Source organism: Electrophorus electricus, chromosome 4, assembly GCF_041902795.1.
Source record: "Electrophorus electricus isolate QZ-2024a chromosome 4, ASM4190279v1, whole genome shotgun sequence".
NCBI lineage: Eukaryota > Metazoa > Chordata > Actinopteri > Gymnotiformes > Gymnotidae > Electrophorus > Electrophorus electricus.
The window spans coordinates 627,391-650,019 of NC_137500.1; the positions used below are offsets into that span (position 1 = coordinate 627,391).

General features: G+C 41.6%; 1 long non-coding RNA gene and 1 pseudogene across 9 annotated transcripts; one reads left to right on the forward strand and one right to left on the reverse strand.

The window, feature by feature from the left end:
• Positions 1-941: 941 nt before the first annotated feature.
• LOC145657610 (immunoglobulin kappa constant pseudogene) lies at positions 942-3,165 on the forward strand (annotated as a pseudogene). Its single transcript, XR_014123490.1, has 3 exons — positions 942-946; positions 1,640-1,674; positions 2,711-3,165. The product of XR_014123490.1 is annotated as an immunoglobulin kappa constant pseudogene (transcript).
• A 1,505-nt stretch (positions 3,166-4,670) lies between these two features.
• On the reverse strand, positions 4,671-22,389 carry LOC113583848 (uncharacterized). 8 transcript variants are annotated; one of them, XR_014123003.1, is made up of 9 exons: positions 22,112-22,389; positions 12,478-12,556; positions 10,379-12,212; positions 8,296-10,022; positions 7,783-8,191; positions 7,537-7,673; positions 6,784-6,919; positions 6,117-6,228; positions 4,671-5,823 (listed from the first exon to the last, which is right to left on the reverse strand). It is a non-coding gene; the product is annotated as an uncharacterized LOC113583848 (long non-coding RNA). The 8 variants fall into 8 exon arrangements; XR_014123001.1 differs by lacking the exon at positions 7,537-7,673 and having other exon boundaries at positions 6,784-6,924; positions 8,296-9,951; positions 22,112-22,385; XR_014123000.1 differs by lacking the exon at positions 7,537-7,673 and having other exon boundaries at positions 6,784-6,924; positions 8,312-10,022; positions 22,112-22,385.
• Positions 22,390-22,629: the final 240 nt, after the last annotated feature.

Consider the following 22,629-nt stretch of genomic DNA (forward strand, 5'->3'; position numbering starts at 1 on the left):
ATGTGGAAACCAATATGTGGAAATCCCACAATATGAAGTCTGTTCAACTATAAACATTTTGGATTAGAATTGCTGCTTGACAGCACACAGGCTATAATGAAGAAGGAGAAGGAGCAGAATTCTCTATCTGTGCATCTCTATGAACATATAACACACTCCCTAGAGCACGAGGAAGAAACCTTGAGAGGAACCAAGACTCAAAGGAGGGTCCATCCTCCTCTGGCTGACAATGTCCACCACAATAGTAAAAATTTAAACAATAAGGAACAGAATAAGTAGTGAGAGAGAAAAATAAATAAATAATGGCCAAAAAAAAAAAAAAAAAAGCTATTAATGTCTACTCCAGTTTTCTAGAGGTCCTAGTCTGGTCCAGATGGTGCGCCCATCAAGCTCGAGAACATCCATCAAGGGCATCAGACAAGCAGTTGTTTGGGGTGGTGGTGTGGTGGGCTACAGCAAAGGGATATCAGGGGGTGGTGGGAGGAGCCATGGCAGCTGAGATGGGTTGAGGCTCAGTAACATCATGACATCAGGGGTAGGTGAACCTTGGAAGAATAATGGCTGGATTTTCAAAACAAACAACTCATTGTTTATTCAGCAGAATAGTTAATATCATACTGATAATCAGTAATAGAAAAGAACTCACACACACAGGGAGGGAGACACCCTGAAATATGATTAAAGACAAACTAAGTGTAAAGACGATTCTTAGGGCCCTTGACTGACAGGGGCTCTAACAAACTGTAGTGGTGGTTAAGTTGGGGCACAGTGTGTCTTTTGATGGGGCCCAAAGTCCCTAGTCGCGCCCATGTCTGTTACGTGTCTTCATTTTAGCAAACGTCATATCTGTCTCATTTAAAGTCAAGCTTAAGTGAATAGTTCCTTCATTGACCAGCAGAGGGCGGTATTTGTAAACCGTTCTAACTCTCCGTACCTTCAGTATGAGGTATTCTGCAGGTTACTGTAGGCCAGTCTGTCTGTATCAGGATTACAGGACTGAGATCTGGCAAAATATGTTAAATTAATACAAACAAAACATATTTAATTAATATCTTAAAGACCCGAGCACGGCATCAGTTTAGATATGTTACTGTTTTAAATATAAAGCTTGTTAAAAATACACGCTGAGCTTGGGCGTTTATTAGCACTCATTAGAGTGAGGTCCATTAATATTGGACTATTGGTTAGAACTAGCGCGGTGTGCAGCGCTGAGAGAGCTTTTAATTACATTATCAAATGTTCACTCTGAGTCAGATGCATTTTCTCGGTAGGTTGTACATTATTCAACAAGTTTGGTTATTACCATGCAGCTTATTCTAATGTTCTAATTCTAACTCTAATGTTCATTTTATGATAAAAATGTGAAACCTGATAAAACGTGTCAAAATTAATACAGACTAAACATGTTTTAGTAATATCTTAAACACCCAAACATGGCATCAGTTTAAATATACTGCTTTAAAGCTTGTTAATAAAATACAGGCTGAGTTTGGGCGCTTATTATCGTGAGTAAATGATTGAGATCCATTAATATTGGACTATTGGTTAGAACTAGCGCGGTGTGAAGCGCTGAAAGAGCGGCGTGTTTCCAACAGGAGGATTTTGTATGACCACTGAACGAGTTTGTATCACTGTGGAGGACTTTTGGTGGAGGGACGAAACTGTCAGTTGGACGTAAGTAACTTTTTACTATTTATTCGAAAGTAATTTGATTAAAAATGTTTCTGAAAATGTTCAGTAATTATTTGTACTTGATCTTCATTATAAATAATCATGTCATTTTTTTCACTTTGAATTATATCTTGATCGAACAGCAGTACGCGAGGAGCTTTAGGCTTTACCACGAGTACTTGTTTCTGAAACGAATTTTCATCTAAAAAAAACCAAAAAACCCCAAATGTGTACAAATATATAGGACACTAAAAGATAAACTAAAAATAAGATTGTTCAATGCATTTAGCAATATTCAATAACGCAGCTTCAGAACTAGAAAACAGAAGCTGCAAGTTATTTTAGGATATTATTACTAGTTTAAATGATCTTAGCCGTTATATCCTACATTTGAAGAACGAATATACTTGTACTTTGTATAGAATGAAATCCCAAGTTTTTTTTCCATTTATTTTCCAAAGATTACCGTTTGAAATCTTCAGTAACTATTTATTGAAAAGATAAAAACAGAATGATAAATGAAAATCTGGCGATTATTCTGGATGGTCACATTTATATCAAATCCGTCGCAAATCTTTGAGGTACAGTCAATGTTGGGTGAAGACTGCGTGATATACACACACAGTCTGTGTTACAGGTTATAATTAAGGGTGTTAACGTTATCAGATATAGATTACATTTTTGAAGCCATATCAGATGTCCGATGCAGTTGTACTCCGACAGATATTTCTGAATGAGACATCACAATATTTTAATAATCCACTGTTAGCGTTAATTAATAATTATCATTGAGTCAAAACTAAAATGTCTTAAAAAAAAACTGAAGTAGGTTAAAATAGAATGTGATGAGTTTCTAATGCATCACTGAACATCATTCTGCTCTATAAGAAATAAGGGAAATGAAACTGTGAACACACACACACACACACACACACACACACACACACACACAAATAAATATCTGTTGACTCCACAGTCTCTGTAATGATTGACAGGTGTCCCTGCCTATGTGAGCTGTAGACTGTGTTGTGTCTCCTAGGTGACGCCACACCCACCCTCACGGTCCTGCCCCCCTCCAGTGTACAGCTGCAGCAGGAGAAGGTCACACTCGTGTGTCTGGCCAACAAGGGCTTCCCCTCAGACTGGAAGCTGAGCTGGAGGGTGGCTGGTAAGCCACCTTCCAGCTCGGGGGTGAGCCAGAGCTCCGGGCTTCTGCAGAAGGACGGCCTCTACAGCTGGAGCAGCACCCTGACCCTCCAGAAGGAGGAGTGGCTGAAGAAGACAGTGACCTGTGAGGCCACCAAGGACTCCCAGTCTCCTGTCACACAGACATTGAGTAGAGAGCAGTGTCCTGAGGAGTGAAGCTCCTACCATCCTCTGCTTTACTCTACACACTCTCTTCTGCTTCACTGGGACTTTACAACACAAATTTGGGCTTCACTCATAAAATTCTCTTCCACTTTGTCATTTCAATAAAATCCTTAGACTCTAAAATTACTTTCTTTATATTTATTCTTTCCAGTTGAAATTCTAGTTTGAAATGTGAACAGTTTTTACATTAAAATGAGAAAAAGATTTACAAAAAAACAGTACATTTTATAAATACTTTGAATTAATTTAATTAAAAGAAAACAATTTCACACAAACAAATTTAACATGCAATCTTATAAATGTGTGCTGAATTTTAACATCAATAAAACAATTTAACACACTTCAACTAGTAGAAAAGCTTATAAAGCAAAAAGCACACACAAATTGTAACATAAACATGATTTAGTCATTCTAAGAGATTTTCCACTCCAGCTGAAATGTACTGAGCAAAACATTTGAAAGAGTTTAAAGTGAAGGAGTGAAACAAGTGCATCCCATCTGAGAAAGATGTGAGACCAGTGTGAGCATTAAGAGAAAGTGTTAATGCACACTTGGTGTGTTCCTACTGCCTCCAGTCCCTCTGTAGCTGAGTCCCATAATGCTAGTATGAGGCAGGATGGGTCTCCATGCTTATGTTGAAACTAAAGTAATGGGACTCTAAGCTCACTCTGGATCCCCGGGGAGACTGGACATCTGGACACAGTGCTGCTCTATTCTGGGAGTGTGGAGGACACCCTGTCCATGTAAATCTGACTCACACACACAGTACAGTCTGGGCCAGCTGAGCTACACTTTCATTTGTTCTTCTGGTTTAGGTCTGTTGATGGGTCTCATGTTTCCTCTGAATATGAGGTTATATTTTATTATGGTGTGCAGGCTGTATGCAGTAGAGGTTAAATGAGGTGATCTACTAGTTTAACTTTGGGAAACACTGGGTGAGGAGTAAACACCTCTGAACAGTAAGTACAGTTACATTATTCAATTTGACTGTGAAGTGTATGTTCATTCATTGTGCAGTTAATGTGTGTGTTAATGCACTCTGGGAAAAGGGGGAGGGGTTTGGCTGTACGGTCTCCCATGACAACGACAATCATCCAATCACATTCTGAAAGAGCCACTGTGAAATCTAGCAGATCCAAGATAGAATTTAACTAGATCTGCTTACACAAACATCTAAAATGGAGTTTAATTTTACATAATCTTAGATTACATTTCCTCTATTCAGTTTCCTGCTGATATACCTTTGTTTTTGTTGTAGTGAAATAAAGCTTAATTTTGGACATTGTTTTATTATAGTTAATTGCGATTGTCAGTATTATGAGAGTTTCTTTAGTTGTAGATTTAGTACAGTTTTGTTGTGGATGAGTGAGTTTGGCTGTAGAAGTTAAACATCTGCTGCTCTATTCTGGGAGAAAGAACCACTCAGCCTTGTTCATGTAAATCTGAGTTTCATCTTCTGTGTTTGGAGTCACTAGCGGGTGTAGGGTGTGTGATTTAGAGGTTCAGTCTGTAGTGTTTGTAGTGAACTACACAAGGTTTATATATATATATATATATATATATATATATATATATATATATATATATATATATATATATATATATATATATATATATAAACTGTGTACTTCTATCTTCAGTATCTCTATATATAGTTTTGTTAAATGTGTTCTCTATCTATCTATCTATCTATCTATCTATCGACTAAACATTCTGTACCTTACTGCACATTTTTCCCCTTTCCTGCAGTACTGTATACTGTATATTGTATACTGTGTAATACATGTTGTATTTTGTGTAGTTTATACTGTGTACTGTGAGCCACTGTGAGACTTTGCACAAATTCCTTGCATGTACAAACACACTTGACCAATAATGCCTGATTCCTATTCTGATTCAAAACATTTTCACAGGCAATGTGACATATTGGTGTTATATTGTACAAATCAAACAGGACTAATTGTTTCAAGTAAAATGAAGGTGTCAGCAAACAGCAGTCAAACAACCCAACAATATATTAAAAGAAAACTCGGGATCAGCCAACATTCAACCAGGAATATAAAAAAGCAACACAAAACAATCAGCATGAAATAGAGCAAGCAGTATAAGCCCAAATAAACCCTTTTGTTCCATGGTAACACTTGACAAAAGTGTCTGCTGCAGCAACTATGTTTGTGTCCTTTCTGAGGAAGCTAATGCTTAGTGTATTACTGGGCATCCTGGATTTGCCACGTTCTGTCTGTATGTACGTGTGCTTTAACATGCATCCTGCATTCACCACGTTCTGTGTGGATGTATGTGTACATGAACATGTATCCTGGATTCACTGCAGTATGTCTGGGTGTACATGTACTAAAAACAGCCCTCTGTGCTAATAGACAAAACTACATAATTAATAGATGAAACAAAAACAACTGCATTCACAACCCAGGTTACATGCCACAGTAACATAGACAAAGAGTATGATTTTTTTTATTGTTTCTAAGTAATATTTGACATCATTTTTTATCATTCCAGAAAATCTAGATACATTGCTTACAGACAATTAATCCGTTGGACCTGGGGATACCCAGGAAGACACAACAGTAAATCAACCACGGGCCATAGCAGCAGACGGTGGTGGGGGTGACTGTATACCTGGTCAACTCTGTACACTGCAGAAGCATTTCTGTTCTTGAACAAGAAGTTCAAGTTAAAGTTCAAGTTTGGTTTATTTGTCACGTACACAGACATACACGGTATAACTCGCAGTGAAATGGTTTTGTGAGTGTTCTGTCCAAACTGAGGAAAGAAACAGGGGTGTATAAGGAAATATATACAAAAATATATAACAATGTATGTATATTGTTGAGAAGTACCTTCTCCATCAACTCCTCTGTGTATTCTGACATTTATCTGATATATGTTGAGTGTTTACACATTAACAAATGGAAACACATTCATTACAATGATAATTCCTGATAATAATCAGGGTTAAAGCTTCCACATGAACAATTACACAAACCAATTACAGATATATACCTGCCCATATGCAAGAAAAAAACTCTTAATTTTCCCCAGGTATTATTACTCACCTTGTCTTGACTGAGTAGTCTCCTTTTCTGAGTTTTGGATAGCAGATGGACCACTGCAACCAGGAATCAATGCAACCAGTTATCATTGTAGTGCAGTCCAGAAAGGATACCTCTGTTAAAAAGAGAAATGTTGGTAAACCAGTCCTGAGATAATGCGATTATAATGACGGCCTATGATAAAGGCATTGTCCAGGTCCTCTGTCTGTTGTTTACCAACTGTCACGTTACGGCCCCTCTCCCCAAACGTCTCCGTGTGTGTGTGTTCTTCTGCATGACCACGCACTCCTTGTGTTTCACACCTGCTCCTTATTGTGTCGTTAGTGCGCATGTATATAAGTCCTTTGTCGTTGTTTTACCCGGGTTAGCTTGCTAACCAAGTTGTCGTCTATGCGTAAAATAAAAATGTTGTTGTTGTGTTAGACACGGCTCGTCCCCGCATCATGCTACGCCTCCAAACGTCACACTAACGGCACATTGTAGTTGCTTGAGTGCGACGTTAGCAGTAGCATGTGGGGGTATGTATGCTGCAGTGGTGCTAATAGCCGTGAACTCTCTAGGTAGATAGAAAGTCCTACACTGTACCATGAGCAGTTCAGGATCAGCAGAACAATGCCTTTCAATGACCTTCTGTTATTGCACCATGAAATGGTTACATAAATACTCAAACCTCCTCCCTGGATTTTGCCGGAATCCGCTGTTCTGTTGACACGGAAGACGTGCAGCCTGCTAGATCAGTAGTCGAGTCGGCAATGTTGATGTTCAACCACATCTCCGTAAGCATCAGTAGTCAGCAATTCTCCCACCTTTTCTGAGAGGATAGCCTAAGTTGTATCTTGTCTTATTATACAATAAAAATCAGGTAAAACGTTTTCAGCACACAACTCTAAAAACCTGCTAAATGTAGCGCCGATGACATTTAATTTTAGGCAGGTTTTACACAAATTACAAAGGGAAACTTGACTTCCTTCGATATGTTATTAATCAGATATTTAACAGTATATGAAATATGTACAATGTTGCTGCTGGCCCGAGTGCCGCAGGGCAGGACGCACAGACACCCTTGATGTTGTGAAACATTTAATGACATTAAACATATACAAAAAGGGTGGCACTCACACATAACACTGACGGAAAACATGACTGTACACTTAACGTTAAACATAGAACACCTATACATTAATAACAGACTACACAAAACAATGTTACGGCTACAATAATCAGGATTAACACAGACGTACCGACAATGACCAACAAAGGGAGCACACACGGACATTAACATTAAACCCTGCGCACGTGTGTGCAATCCCAGGGGCGTGGTTACAAAATAAACACAGTACATGTGGATCCCCCTCCACGCGGCGGCCGTACCACATGACTAATGGGGGCGGAGCAGTCCGTGACAATATGAAATGATGTTTACCTTTATGCCAGACATAAAATCTATGGACTACAGCTGGTCAGCTCTCCCATTTTGTAATTTGGCGATTGTGGTCAGTAAATTACATTGCCACTTGTAGCTCTTGGCCCTCAAGGAAGTTCTAGATTATAAACTAGAGTCTAAACAAAATCACACTAATGTCATACAATGCATATAGTATCCAAGGTTACAGACATTCAGCAATATTTCAAATAACTCTCACAGCATGGGTTAAAATTATCTACTTACTGTAAAACTTCAATGCGAAGTGCTTTGCTGACACGTCGCTCCAAAACTGAATAATGTTCCAAATTTAGTACATTGGCCAGGGATATCACATCTAAAACAGGTTGTGTTGCTCCCAACTTCAAAGTAGGGTCAGAGGTATGTGATCTTAGCGTTAGGAGTCTTTCCCAAGGACTCTTATTGTTGTAGCATAGCGCACTTGCTCAGATGGACGTTTGAACCCCATCCTCCACCGAAGAGGCAGCGTTGTTACCCACTACACCAACTGATCAGAATGATGAGACAGAAGACCTGGTTTGCTTTCACAAAAGCCCCTCTGGTCCGAGAGGAAATTCAGAGAATACGGTAGGTAATCATCACGGCCAGTGTTACACTGCCTCCTACTGGTAGCTACAGGAAACACACGGTATAGCTACAGGAAACACACGGCATTCCATTAGCAAGTGTACTGACAAGCAAATTCAAATGGTGAATGGAAATAAAAAGATAAACATAGAAATACAAATGTGACCAAACTTTGAGGGTGTTGTACTGAGGTAGGTGATCCTGTGTGGGGTAGGTGAACTTCTGTGGAATAGGTGATCCTGTATGTGGTAGGTGATCCTGTGTGGGGTAGGTGATCCTCTGTGTTAGCCTCCTATCTCTCGTAGATCTCCTAGCAGTCTGAGACTGATTGTCAGTATTAGGGGTCAGAGTAAGCCTGGGAAAACTATGCACAAGTGCATGGTGACCCTCTGGTTCAGGCTTGCTCTCATCATCTATCAGTCCTGGGTCCTGGGATTATCCTGCTTCACTCTCTCTACCAGGATCCTCAGTGCTCTCGATTCCTCTCATAGGTTTGTCACAAACAGAACTTCTAGCTGGAATACAGGTATGTACCGCTGAGCGTAGGTAGGTACATGATTGCTTTGTCACAGGTGAGTGTTCTTCGTCCCTCCTCACTCTCAACCAGTGCATAGATATTTCTTCATCACCTCCTCATTGTGCAAGGGCTGTTCTTTTGACATCTGATGGGGTGTTTTGGGGATTAAAGGTAAGCGTACAGGTAAGTCATTTACTAAGTGCAGCACATTTCAGTGTAGGATGTGTTGTTTTCTCTCAGTGTTTCCAAGTGATACCTTGTATAAAGGGCTGTCATGTATTAGGTCCAATATTTAGCCTGTAAACTGTTTATCCAATATTTTCCCCCGTTAACCTCCTATAGATCTGGACTATTTCCTATCTATTAGCCTAGAAGATCTGATGATTTTCGATTAGAAGAATGAAGTCATCTTCTAGCTCCTTGGATGTAATACCATCCTCTGTATTGTAACATCCTGCTCCCCTCTTCTCTATCCCACGTGGTTTAGCCACGTGGATTTGTAATTGTTATGATTTGTGTTTGACATTTCACTATGTGCTTTTGTTGACATTCCTCTTGTTTTAAAGCCAGGCCTCCTCACCTCTCGTTACATCTTTACTGTGTGTATTTAAACCACTTTGTTGTGTACCACATTGTTGGGTACTGTTCCTACAATATCTGCACTGTGTAGCACGATCGCCTCTCTTACCGTTTGTGGCTGTTTGCTGTGTGGAGAATCTTACCTGCATCCTGTTCCTCCTTTAACCCCCCGCCCCCGCCCCCGACGTTCATCACGTCACCTTTATTTTTACATTTTTTTACACTTTACCTGTTATTGACCAATCAATATTGCCTATGAATAATTCTTCATTGTCTACAGGATGTAGAAATCTGTGTCCAAACAACTCTCAGCTGCGTTAGAGAGGCACAACGTCTGGGACAAGTTTCAGTCTGAGGCTGTGCTTTTGAGGAATGATGCTTTAATGTCCTTTGATGTGGGTGACTCGTTAGGAAATGATTGGCTGCGTGTGGGCAGAAAACACCACAGGAACAGAGGCCAACCCTGCAGCTAGTGCGATATGTACAACAGAGTACACAAATGAAGAGGCCTACAGAAATACTCAAAGCTATTTACGCAGACCTATCTACACATATATACATGCATGCATATGTACACTGGCAAGAGTAATCATAACACAAAACAATCAGCTAAAAGGCAAGCAAATAAAGCAAGCACAAGTGCGCTCTAGGCTGGGCAGAAGAGCATCTTCATAGACTCTTTGATAGCTGCAGGGCTTTGCGGGTGATGACACAGGACGACGACATCATCACTGGAAGACACAGGTGAGACGGGTCAGGTGGAAGAGCCCAAACACAGACAGGACACAGTTCTGGGTCTGGGCTACGATTACAACAGACAACACAAGCCATAATAATAAACATACTGTCCTAGAACGAAAACAGAGTAGATAACTTCCCTAATGGAGAAAATAACAGACAAAAAAGCCTAGACAAAGACAAATAAAGCCCAAAATAAATGGCATCACCCCGTACTGCTCATCTACGACCAACATATAATGATAGATTAATAGTATATTTACAGAGTTTAGTATAACACACTATATACACTATTCACATCGACAACCAATTCCAAATGGCGCGTAAACGACAATCATGAACCGGGTACACAGCCAAAGTCAGAATACGGAAGGTCGGTCCAAACAAGAACACAAGCTATAAAATGAAACACACACTCACCCCTGAAGGCACAGGTGAGACAGGTCAGGTGGAAGAGCCCAAACATGGACAGGACACAGTTATGGGTCTGGGTTGCGATTACAACAGACAACACGAACCAAACCCACAGCACATACCAACACGTAGCAAACCCAGCAGTGGAGCAAAACACATAAAGTGGAGTGTAACAAATTGTCACCATGGGCCACCCTCCTGGCATCCTTGTTTCCATGGTTTCCCTGTCGTGTCTGTTTTCCACTACTTCTTTGTTCCTTGGTTTCGTTTTCTTCGCCCCTCATCTATTCCTTGGTTACAGTCTTTGTTTTAGGTTCACCTGCGTCTTTTTAGTAGTCATCAGTTTCAGTTATTTAAGCCCTGTGTCTTGTATTTCTGTTTGTTGGTTATTTTGGTTCGTTTAGCCATGTGTAGAGTCGTTAGCACCCTTGTTTTATTGTTCATTAGTTCATGTGTTACTTTGCCTCAGTGTTTTCCCCGTGTCTCAGTTTATTAGCCTCCCATGGTTTTGTCAATAAAGAGCTTCCTGCATTTGTATTCTGCCTCTCGCCTTGTTCCTGCTGGATGTGTAACACAAATGCACAATCATTATGGGCATATTTTGTCCTTCAACGATTCAGATATTTGTCGAATTCAGAAATAAAATGCACAAGTGAAAACAGAAAATGTCCACTGCCTCTGCAGCTCCTGCTAGCGTGTTTCTGCCAGTTGGTCGTGTACTACAGCTACCATATGCACAGAAAACCTTCCATTGGTGACCAAATATTAAAGAAAACACATTGTTATTGGTATTAATTAGATATGTATATGTATAGAAATGATATGTGTCAGCTCTTTATCAGTTCTGAGCAAAACAGAGGATGTAGTTCCATGTTAAGGGACATTTCTTCAAATTTCATCTTGAATCTTTTTGTACTACCATTTAAGGTGGCATGGGAGATATGAGTAAAACACCAGCCTCAAAATCTTTATTTTAAACAGTACAAAGAAAAACAAAAAACATTCCGGAAATAATTGTTCTCTGATAGGGAATGTTGTTATTTTTATATAAATGTTTTGTTATTACCATTACGATACATACTTATAATTAACCTGATCATTTCAATACATGCCTTTCAATTATCTGCTAAATAAATGCAGAGGTTAATGCAGACGTAGAGGTTAAGCATGTACAGTAATGCTGAATACATTTTCTTTTGACTGAAAAAACTCTACATGATTACCACTCAGATGTAAAGATGTTATTCATATTAGTCGTATACCAAACTCTCTGAGCCAATCCTAAGACTTTTTCGTGGTGTTTTTTACAGGGAAAGTTCAGTGCTCCCCCTACCAGCAGGAGGAGGGCAGACGCCCCCCCGAGGTAGAAAGACTTTCCTGGCATCTGTATCCCGGCCCCCGGCACAGGCTGTATGAGCCAGGCAATGAATGTATACGCACACCAGCCCAGGGGGATCAGCAGTAAGACTGCAGCACAGATTAATATCACTGCAGCAGTGCTCTTCACCTTGACTCTGCTCTGTGTGCAGTTAGTGCACTTGGACCCTACGACAGACAGTAAGACTCCCAGCATTCCCAGCACAATGGAGCTGATGCAGCAGAAACGGGCGGCCAGCAGGTCAGTGCTGATCTCCTGTGTGGACTTATAGTATACACATCTTTTCTCCTGGTCAGTCTCCTGCACACATCTCATCCAGATGCCTTCCAAGGTTATCGGAGGTTGTCCATTGATGATTACCTTCCACCAGGGCAAAGCACAGGATATGATTCCGATGATCCATCCAATAAACGACGCTATGACACTTACGTGCTCCCGAAGGATGGCTTCCATTCTGTTCTCCTGAAAGCACGACATTCGTTGGAAATCCATCCCAGAAATGAAAGCACACAGTTCTGAAAGCGATATAACTCTGTACTGTGGGGAAGGTGGAGTCTTGCACGGATGAGCACAGATGACAAACTTCTCAAAGTATTATAACGTGGACATAGAAACATTTTTACAATGAAATGGTAGTTCCCACATAAACAGAATAGTTTACTTAATAACCACAAATAAAGGGTTTCTTTTTAAATTAAAATGCACTACACTGTGAAAAAGCACTGACCTGTTACTTCACGTGATGTTGACGTAGCGACACCACACAGTTATGAGCCTCACAGTAGAACAGCTTCGTTCTGTTGAGTCTTGTTGAAGGAAGCAAGAGGCAGAAAAACAAAGGGTGAACACAGTCAGCAGTAGCACAGGTCTGAGAACAGTATCAGTCCTGCTGATTGTACACATGGGTGAACACAGTCAGCAGTGGCACAGGTCTGAGAACAGTATCAGTCCTGCTGATTGTACACATGGGTGAACACAGTCATCAGTGGCACAGTTCTGAGAACAGTATCAATCCTGCTGATTGTACACATGGGTGAACACAGTCAGCAGTGGCACAGGTCTGAGAACAGTATCAGTCCTGCTGATTGTACACATGGGTGAACACAGTCAGCAGTGGCACAGGTCTGAGAACAGTATCAGTCCTACTGAGTGTACACATGGGTGAACACAGTCAGCAGTGGCACAGGTCTGAGAATAGTATCAGACCTAGTATCAGATCAGTCTTTCACTCCCATGATTTGTAGTTACATTGACTCCATTTATATTATGTTCTTAATTATACAGGCTTGATATTTCAATCTTTGTAAAGGATACATGCATGGAATTTAATAATTGTTTCTTGTTAGTTTTAAATTTATGCAAATATTATTTTTCGAGTTAGCTGGTTAAAGTAAAGTCTGTCACAGCACAGCCCCCTTCCTCCTAGACTCCTCCCCATGTACGTCTGTGTGTGTGCGTGTGTGTGTCTGTGTGTGTGTGTGTGTGTGTGTGTGTGTGTGTGTGTGTGTCTGTGTGTGTGTCTGGGTGTGTGTGTGTGTGTGTCTGTGTCTGTGTGTGTGTCTGTGTATGTATGTGTGTGTGTGTGTGTGTGTGTGTGTCTGTCTGTGTGTGTGTGTGTGTGTGTGTGTGTGTCACGAATCTCTCGCCTCCCACGAGTCACATGGTTGGCCCGCCGCTTTGCAGTGGGAGGATTTGTTCATGGCCACGCTTGCACACACTTGTACCTTGTCCCGTCTGTCTATATAAACCCTTGTTGTAGTGTGCAGAGTGTTGGTCATTAGGGCTATGTTAGTAGACGTAACGTGTTAGTGGTCATGTTCGCTGTGCTCGTTGTTTGTTAAATGTATTCATATATGTCGGTCATGTTAGATGTGAGTGCCGTCTTATTATTTGTAATAAATGTTCGTCCATGTTAAGAGTCTGTGCGTCCTGCTCCGCGCCCTTCGGCACTCGGGCCAGCACACGTTACAACTCTCGAGGATTACACGGACAAAACAGAATCAAACACAAACTCTCGCATACTCACAACCACAAAGAAGATATATTAACAAAGGCACAAATCAGGTACATTTCAGGCACAAATCTGGCAAAATTCAACAATGTACGTGAAAGTAGGCAGCACTTAAATTGCTTCAATCTGTCAGTGTTTTCTAGAAATCTTCTCCTGTGTTGTCGCAGTGCTAGCAGCTATAGCGCAATGGTGTAGTAAACACATGAAAATGCTTGTCCTTCATTCATGGACCAGTAGGAAGATTCAAAACAATTTTCAGAAGTTTTTTTTTTTAATCATTACTTTTCGTTAGATGATGAAAGGGCCGGGTCCAGAGGTCATATATCATATTTGACATGCATGGCATTTTAGGCTTAATACACAACTGAATTAACATTACTTAGAAACTTCATTGCAAATTGCAATATCAATAATCATAATTAAATCTAAGTTAACATAAAAAATGTATAACGGGATGATTGTGAAGTTAAGACAGGAATTAAGAGAGTATATGTACCTATATACAATTTTGTAAAATTAAGTAAGAAAATTTAGACTTAAGTGGGATAAAAGCACAAAAACATGGAATTAGACGTAAAGAGCTGCAGAAAGTGAGAAGTGTGATCTGAACAAAACAGAGGCTCTGCTCCGGAGACAGTTATAGAAACACGGGGATAACATATGCTCCATGTTTTTCCTTTTGAGAAATGTAATTATGGCTAAATAATTTTAGACAGGTGCATTATTATTTTTATTATATGCGGAACTTTTCTAACTACATCTTAGCTATTAGCTATTAGCTCTTGATATTATATCTTGATATTATATATTAGCTATTGATATTATACTATAAAGCTCTTGATATTATATTATGGCCTTGACTCGCAGTGAAATGCTTTTGGAACTGCTCTGTCCATCCGAGCTGAGGAGAGATACAGGGAACACAGTATATGTATAATATGTATATACACAATGTACAATTTCCAGGTTTTTTTTTTTACAATTTGCAGTTATTACAGTCTTTTTATGATGTCATTCTTGACATCATTCACAGTACACTGAGTGGTCCCCACAGTTCATCAGTTGCTCTGATTCAGGGCTCGAATGGCCTGTGGGAAAAAGCTCCTCTTCAGTCTCTCTGTGTTGGTCTTCAGGGAGCAAAAGCGCTTCCCTGACCTCAACAGAGAGAAGAGTCTGTTGGTGGGATGGGTGGGGTCCTTCACAATCCTCCTGGTCTTGGTCTGGCAACACTTGTAATAGATGGTCTGCAGTTCAGGAAGTGATGCGCTCTGCTGAACACACCACCCTCTTGAGTGCTTGTCTGTCCTGCTTGGTGCTGTTCCCAAACCGGGCTGTGATGTTCTCCATGAGGAGAACAGGTGTAGAAGTTCCACAGCACCTTGGAGGGCAGTCTGAAGTCTCTTAGGCATCTGAGGTGGTAAAGACGCTAATGAGCCTTCTTTGCCAGGGAGTTTGTGGTTGGCTGGACCAGGGCAGGTCCTGCGAGATGTGAACTCCAAGGTACCTGAAACTGTCTACTCTCTCCGCTGTGGTTCCATTGATCCTCACAGGATGGTAATGCCGCTCCTGCTTCTTGCTGCAGTCCACAATCAGGTCCTTTGTCTTGCTGACATTTTGAAGCAGATTATTTTCCTGGTACCAGTTCTCCAGGTGTTTAATCTCCACCAGGTAGGCCCTTTCGTCATTGTCTGAGATCAGGCCTATGATGACAGTATCGTCAGCGAACTTGACAAATATGGTAGAGCTGGAAGTGGCCACGCAGTCATAGGTGTACAGTGAGTAGAGCAGGGAGCTTAGGACACAACCCTGAGGAGCTCCAGTACTGAGGGTGAGGGTGAATGAGAAACAGTTGCCCACTTGTACTGATTGTGTTCTGTCTGTTAGGAAGTTGGAGATCCATTCACACAGGGATGGATGCAGTCCCAGATCCTCCAACTTGGTAGTGAGTCTGGAGGGGATAATAGTGTTAAATGCTGAACTGTAGTCAACAAACAGCATTTTAACAGAATTACCCCTCCCTTTGTCTAGGTGGGTCTGTGTGGTCTCGAGCAGATGTGCATTGTCAGTGGAGCGGTTGTGGTGGTATGCAAACTGCAGTGGGTCCATGGAGGCTGGCAGTGAAGAGGTGATGAAGTCTCTGACCAGCTTTTCAAAGCACTTCATGATGATCAATGTGAGGGCAACAGGGCGGTAGTCGTTGGGGCCGGAAGGTTGAGGTTTCTTTGGGACAGGAATGATGGTGGATAGCTTGAAGCAGGATGGGACGATACCAAGCGTCAGGGAGAGGTTGAAGATGTCGGTGAATACCAGGGCTAGCTGGTCTGCGCAGGCTTTGGGGACTCTACTCTTTTGAACTCTCTCCTCACATCACTCTCTATGATGATGAGAGGGCGCTGGCCTATGGTGGGGTTGGCGCATGCACCATTGGCTGCACCGATAGCACCATTTGCACTGTTAGTGCTAGCGCTGTTAGTATTAGCGTTGCTAGATGCAACCTCAAAGCGAGCAAAGAATGTATTTAGCTCGTTAGCCTCATCCGCACTCATCAGTGCAGCGGGTGGGCTCTTGTAATCCAAGTCCCTGCCACAGGGTTCTAGAGCCACTCTGCTGGAACTGTGACTCTAGTTTCCTCCTGTAGCACCACGTCACCTCTCTCACTGCCCTTCCCACTCCATATACTGCAGACTTGTACTCGTCCATGTTCCCGCTGATGATTCCCGCGTTGTAGACAGCTGTGCGAGAGTTCAGAGTTCAGAGCCTCGTGGATGGTTTTGTCCACCCATGGCTTCTGGTTGGGAAACGTCTTGATGGTGGATCTTGAGATCGTATCATCCAGTTTCCCAATAAACTCTACTACTGCCTCCGTATACTCACTGACATCATCAGTGCTGCGCTGAAACATGTCCCAGTCCACGTCATCCAGAGCGTCCTGCAGAGTGGCCACCATTTGCTCTGTCCAGCGTGCGAGCTCCCTCTGAACTGGAGTTTCCCGTTTCAGCCTTTGTTTATATTTTGGTATAAGGAAGATGGCAGCATGGTCCAACTTACCAAGCGGTGGCTGAGCTCGTGCCTTGTAGCTGTCCTTGTATGGGGTGTAGCAGTGGTATAGTGTCCTCTTTCCCCTGGTGGTGAAGGTAAATGCTGGTAAAGGTTGGGCACTGCACGCTTGAGGTTAGCGCTGTTGAAATCCCCAACCACGATAAGTGCAGCATCCCGGTGTTGTACCTGAAACTGTGTGAGAGCCTCATGAAATTCACACAGTGCACTGTCCGTGTTGGCCTGAGGTAGAATGTACACAGTGTTGACAATGACCGAGGTGAACTCACAAGGAAGGTAGAAGGGAAAAAACTTGATGGTGAGCAGCTCCAGGTTGGGTGAGCAGGAGCAGACGAGAGTAACAACATTGCTATTGTTGCACCAGCTGTTGTTTACCATCACACACACTCCACCACCTCTCAACTTCCCTGAATTCACCGTCTTGTCCATGCGATGAACTGAGAAGAACTTGGGCGGCTGGATAGCTTGGCTCAGTACCGCTGTGTTCAGCCATGACTCGGTGAAGCAGAGGAGGTTGCAGTCCCGAATGTCCCTGTGGACCTTTATCCTGGCCCAGAGGTTGTCAAGCTTGCTGTCCAGAGACTGGACATTGGCTAGCAGGATGCTGGGTAAGGGAGTTTGGTGTGCCCGAGGCCTCAGCCTGTTCCTGATGCCGGCTCACTTCCCTCGAGGCCTTTTCCTCGCATTGCTTCCTTTGTTCTCTCTTGGGATCTCTATCGGCCAGCTTGGGTCCGGGGTTAGAGCCGGCTTGAGGTGAATGTAGATCAAGAGAAATAAGAGCATCTCTGCTGTATGAGATGTACGTTGTGGTGTAGAAAGAAGGCTTTTAGAGGGAACAGACATAGCAAAAAAGAGCGGAAAAATTGCAAAAAAAGTGAAAAAAGTGCAAGGTGTGGACGGAGTAGTCGTGACGGCAGCCGACCTCACCGGCGCCATCTTCCACTACTGATCGAAGGCAGCCTCATTTGGCACCCTAATTAAGTGTAGTAGGCCAGGATGTCTCGAGTTAGTTACATCACAGTTACCTAGTTACATCAGGGGGCATGCATTGTGACCACTGTGACCAGTGGTTCCACAAGCAGTGCACGGGACTGAAGAGCGATCAGTATATTCCTCAAGCTCACCCCGGGCAGGTGTTTAACTGCAGATTGTTGTTCTAGATTTGACGCCTATGGATCTGGTTTATTGTCCGCTTCGGTAGAAGCAGTACTAACACGCTTGGATGCATCAGAGGGACTGTCTGCACAGCTGCAATTGATGGACAACAACTTAACCGTGTTGACAGATTTGGTCTCTTACAACTCTAGGCGGGCAAATAGTGTAGAGAATGAGGCCATCCCAGTAATAATACTAGTTCCGGTAGATTCAGACGTTCAGGATTTGGTACTTCCTTTGGCTGAGGATGGCTGGATACCCAACGTCAGTCAACCCCAATCTGGTTCAGATATGGACAAGGACTATTCACCAGTCGCTATTAGTGGTCCAAAGACTAAGACAAAAACGACCAGCTAGAAAACCCAAACTTGTCACTAGTCCTACTGTATCGCACACGTGATCTATACAATGTGAGCAATGATATGGCTGAAGATGGCTGGATACCTGATGTCACTCAACCCCAATCTGGTCCAGATATGGACGAGGATTGTCTACCAGTTGTTAATAGCGGTCCAAAGACTAAGATGAAAAGACCAGCTAGAAAACCCAAATTCATCGCTAGTCCTACCATATTGCACACATGTGATCTAGACAACACGAGCAAGAAGGAGATCTCTAATAATTCCACCCCCACTGCTTTTGGCCATCTTATTCCACTAGATAATTCGAAAGTTGCTGTGTCTACCAGTTCTATGACGACAAAAGTGGGCTTGAACTCTGGTGTTAGCCAGGCAGTCAATAATCACTCTTAATCACTGATGACCTTGCAGATGACATTGCGGTCATTGGTCTCATCAGAGGCAGTAACAAGTGATTACAGATGAGTGGCTGAGCAGCTGGTTCTCTGGAGCAGTAAAACTCAGCAAAACTGTGGAGATAACTGGACTTCAGAAATAACCTCACACCCCTAACAACTCTTAGTAGGAAGTGAGCAGTGAAGATCATTGCTGACCCATCACATGCTGCTCGATCTGTGCTCAAATCTATACTTGACAACTCTGTAATCGCTATGGAGTCCTTCAGGTTCCCGAAAACAACATTCATCATGGACCAGAGGTGGGACATCAAAATCAGGTCCAGCATAAAGAAACCGCAACCTCAAGAGCTGCTGGTTCAATTCTACACAGTCATCATAGTTTACATTTATGGTATTTAGCTGATGTTTTTATCCAAAATGATTTACAAGTATGACTACGTACAACTTGACACCCTTGCTCAGGGGCCCAACAGTGGCAACATGGTGGGGCTTGAACCAGCAACCTTCTGATTACTACCTTAACCACTGAGCTTCCACTGCCCTTCTCTGTCACCACCGCCATTACAGTCTGGTTCACTTCTGTTACCAAACAGGATAGTACAGTGGATCATCAGGTCTGCAGGAAATTCACTGATGCTAACCTGCTTGCTCTACTAGATCTGCACTCCTCCAGAACCAGGAAGTGAGCAGTGACGGTCACTGACTGCCCGCTGCGCTAGGGCTGAACGATTAACTGTTTAACTTGTAAGTGTTTAACTATTTGTAACTTTAAAAATTTTTTAAAAATCAAAATTGCAATTGGAATTGATGTAATTTTTGAATTGCTGGAGCTGTAAATTGGCCAATAGCCTGCAAGTTTTACAAGGGAAAAATCCACCCAATAAAAATGAATGTGTGAACTGCAACTTGATGTCAGGGAAGCAATTCTGAGCAAACGAATGAGGCCCAAAGAAAAACATCTTGTGGGAGTATTTTGATTTCAGGAAAACGGACATTTGTCAAAAACGTACTGCACAAGATGTCGAGTATTGGTGCTAACCTTGTGAAACAACACCACAACCTGCCAACATTTAAGAGACAATAGGCATCTCTGTGATGAGTGCACGCCTAAAGTCCAGCCATGAATGCTCACCTTTTCACAATTTCCTAACGTGACAGCCAAGCAAACCTCCGTTACACAGGCATTCAAAAGCATCACGACATATGAAAAAAGCTCGCCAAGGTGCCGTGAGATAACGGAAGGCACGGTAAATTGTCAGTGTTTATGCCTTAAGCTACATAAAGTAGGTATGCTTGTCTTTTTGGCAAGAAACCTGTGAACACTGCAGGCAGTATCTTGCATTATTTTTCTTGTTATTCATAGTAAGCTTTAGATATATAAAGATGAGTAAAACTGCTCTTTTACAATCTTTCCCTATTCTGATTTAATGTATGTCTTCTCTTGTGCAATTTGTACAGTATTGTGATACTAGAATTTCCATTGAGATCAATAAAGTTTTTATGCCTTTTGTGTTTATTTGGTCAATTGTCATTGTATGTTACATTGGCTTTATTTTAATTATCATTAAGCCTCCAAATACTTTGTCTATTCTATTTATTCTTTGAAATTCTTTTACACTTTCTTGGGTGCCCTGAACCTTCTTCACTGCAATTGAACCTCTCTCCTTGAAGTTCTTGGTGATTCAATAAATGGTTGATTTAGGTACTATCTTACAAGCAGCAATGTCATCGCCTGTGAAGCCCTTTTGATGCAATGCAATGATGACAGCACGTGTATACAGCAAACTTTATGAAAACCAAAATTTTTGCTAGTCTCAAAACTTTTGCCCTGTGCATGCATGCTTGCTTGCTTAGGGGAAAGAACAGTTGCTGCATTGAATGTTTATGTATGTGTGTTGTATTTATGTATGTACCTGTATATATCTTACTTGTTACTAGGGCTTTGACATCATTCAATAAATCTCGTTACATGTTAACATGCAAATCGTTAAGGTCCAGAACAAACAAGTGTTCGCACCATGTAGCAGCCTGTTGACTCCAGCTAATGAGCATCTGTGTTAAAGGTGTCTGGTAATCTAGACGTTGCTCTCAGTAACTGGTTAACACCTTTAGCTCACAGCAGTGGTTGTCTTGGAAACAGTTATGTAGTGTTAGACAGTGGTAGAATATGAAACGTTCTCAGAGATTGAAGTGACTTTCATATCCTCCAGACCACTTATATTACATGTACCTTAACGCAAGAAGAAAGCTCCTCAACTGTGAATCCCTGACATACACAGGTAGAGCCGTTCATAAAAACGTTCACACTACTGCTTCAGGAAGTACGTTGGCTGTGTGTAGATCACAGGACTTGCTTACACGTCTCAAAGTGAACTGCACTTCTAAATGAAGAAGAATAAGTCCATAAATATGGAATGAGGAACTGTTCACCCTGAACAATCCATAATATCAAAAAAATAACTTTTCAAAAACTAGAAACCAATTAGACAACATGGCATTGTTTCTGATACTCAGTATGCTGTCGTATGGAAATTCACAAGTTTTGTCTACTGGTATGTGTTTTACTAATTTGTTAATGTTTATATTATGAATATCAGTTTCAATGTAAGATTTCTATAACATTTGAAAAATAAATTCCATACAGTGTATGTATATATACAGTGGTGTGAAAAAGTGTTTGCCCCCTTCCTGATATCTTATTTGTTTGCATGTTTGTCACACTTAAATGTTTCAGCTCATCAATCAAATTTAAATATTAGATAATATTAGACCTGAATCAGATTGAGATGCTGTGGCATGACCGTAAAAGGGCGGTTCATGCTCAAAAACCCTCCAATGTGGCCGAATTACAATTCTGCAAAGATAAGTGGGCCAAAATTCCTCCACAGCGCTGTAAAAGACTCATTGCCAGCTATTGCAAACACTTGATTGCAGTTGTTGCTGCTAGTGGTGGCCCAACCAGTTATTAGGTTTAGGGGGCGATCACTTTTTCACACAGAGCCATGTAGCTTTGGATTTTTTTTCCCTTAATAATAAAAACTTTCATTTAAAAACTGCATTTTGTGTTTATTTGTGTTATTTTTGTCTAATATTTAAATTTGTCTGATGATATGAAACATTTAAGTGTGACAAACATGCAAAAAAATAAGATATCAGGAAGGGGGCAAACACTTTTTCACACCACTGTATGCTTGCACAGATGATGGATGAAGTATTGTTATCTCCATTTTGGAATCTTCATATATTTATTTATTTATTAAATATCTATGTGTTTAAAACAAGTGTAAATGACAAATGCCACTTTTGTAAGTCGCTCTGAATAAGACCATCATCCTCCTCCTTGACACTCACTGTTAGACTGAAAGAAAATGTCACACTGACCTGCAACACGACAGGCAAGTACGAGGTTGCCTGGTATCATCTGCATTCAAATGAGCTGACGCTTCTGATATCTGCAGAGGAAGTGCAGACTTGAAAAATCCTCCCTGTAGACTCTAACAGAGACGATAGCCGCCTGGCGCTGACTGCAGACAGCCAGCTCACCAGACCCAGCCTTATAATCACTGGGGTCAGGACTAAGGATGTGGGTCTTTTTTTCTGTGAAACTAAAGCAGACTGGTCACGTGCAGTTCAGGAGTGCCATCAGACTGCAGTTTGAAGTTATGTGTGTCTGGATTTTGGTGTATTGTGTCCCTGGGCCAAACACGAACAGCAGGACTTTGAATTTTGGTTTATGACAGTAGGTGAAACATGATTTGATGTTTCAGCACCCATATTAACAACCAGTCAATTTCTGGTTCAAACCCCAGAACTGCATTGTGGGACAGTTGTCTCCATCTGTGTCTTTTATATGGTTGATTTGCAAAATATGTTTTGCATTTTAGATTACAAACGCTTTA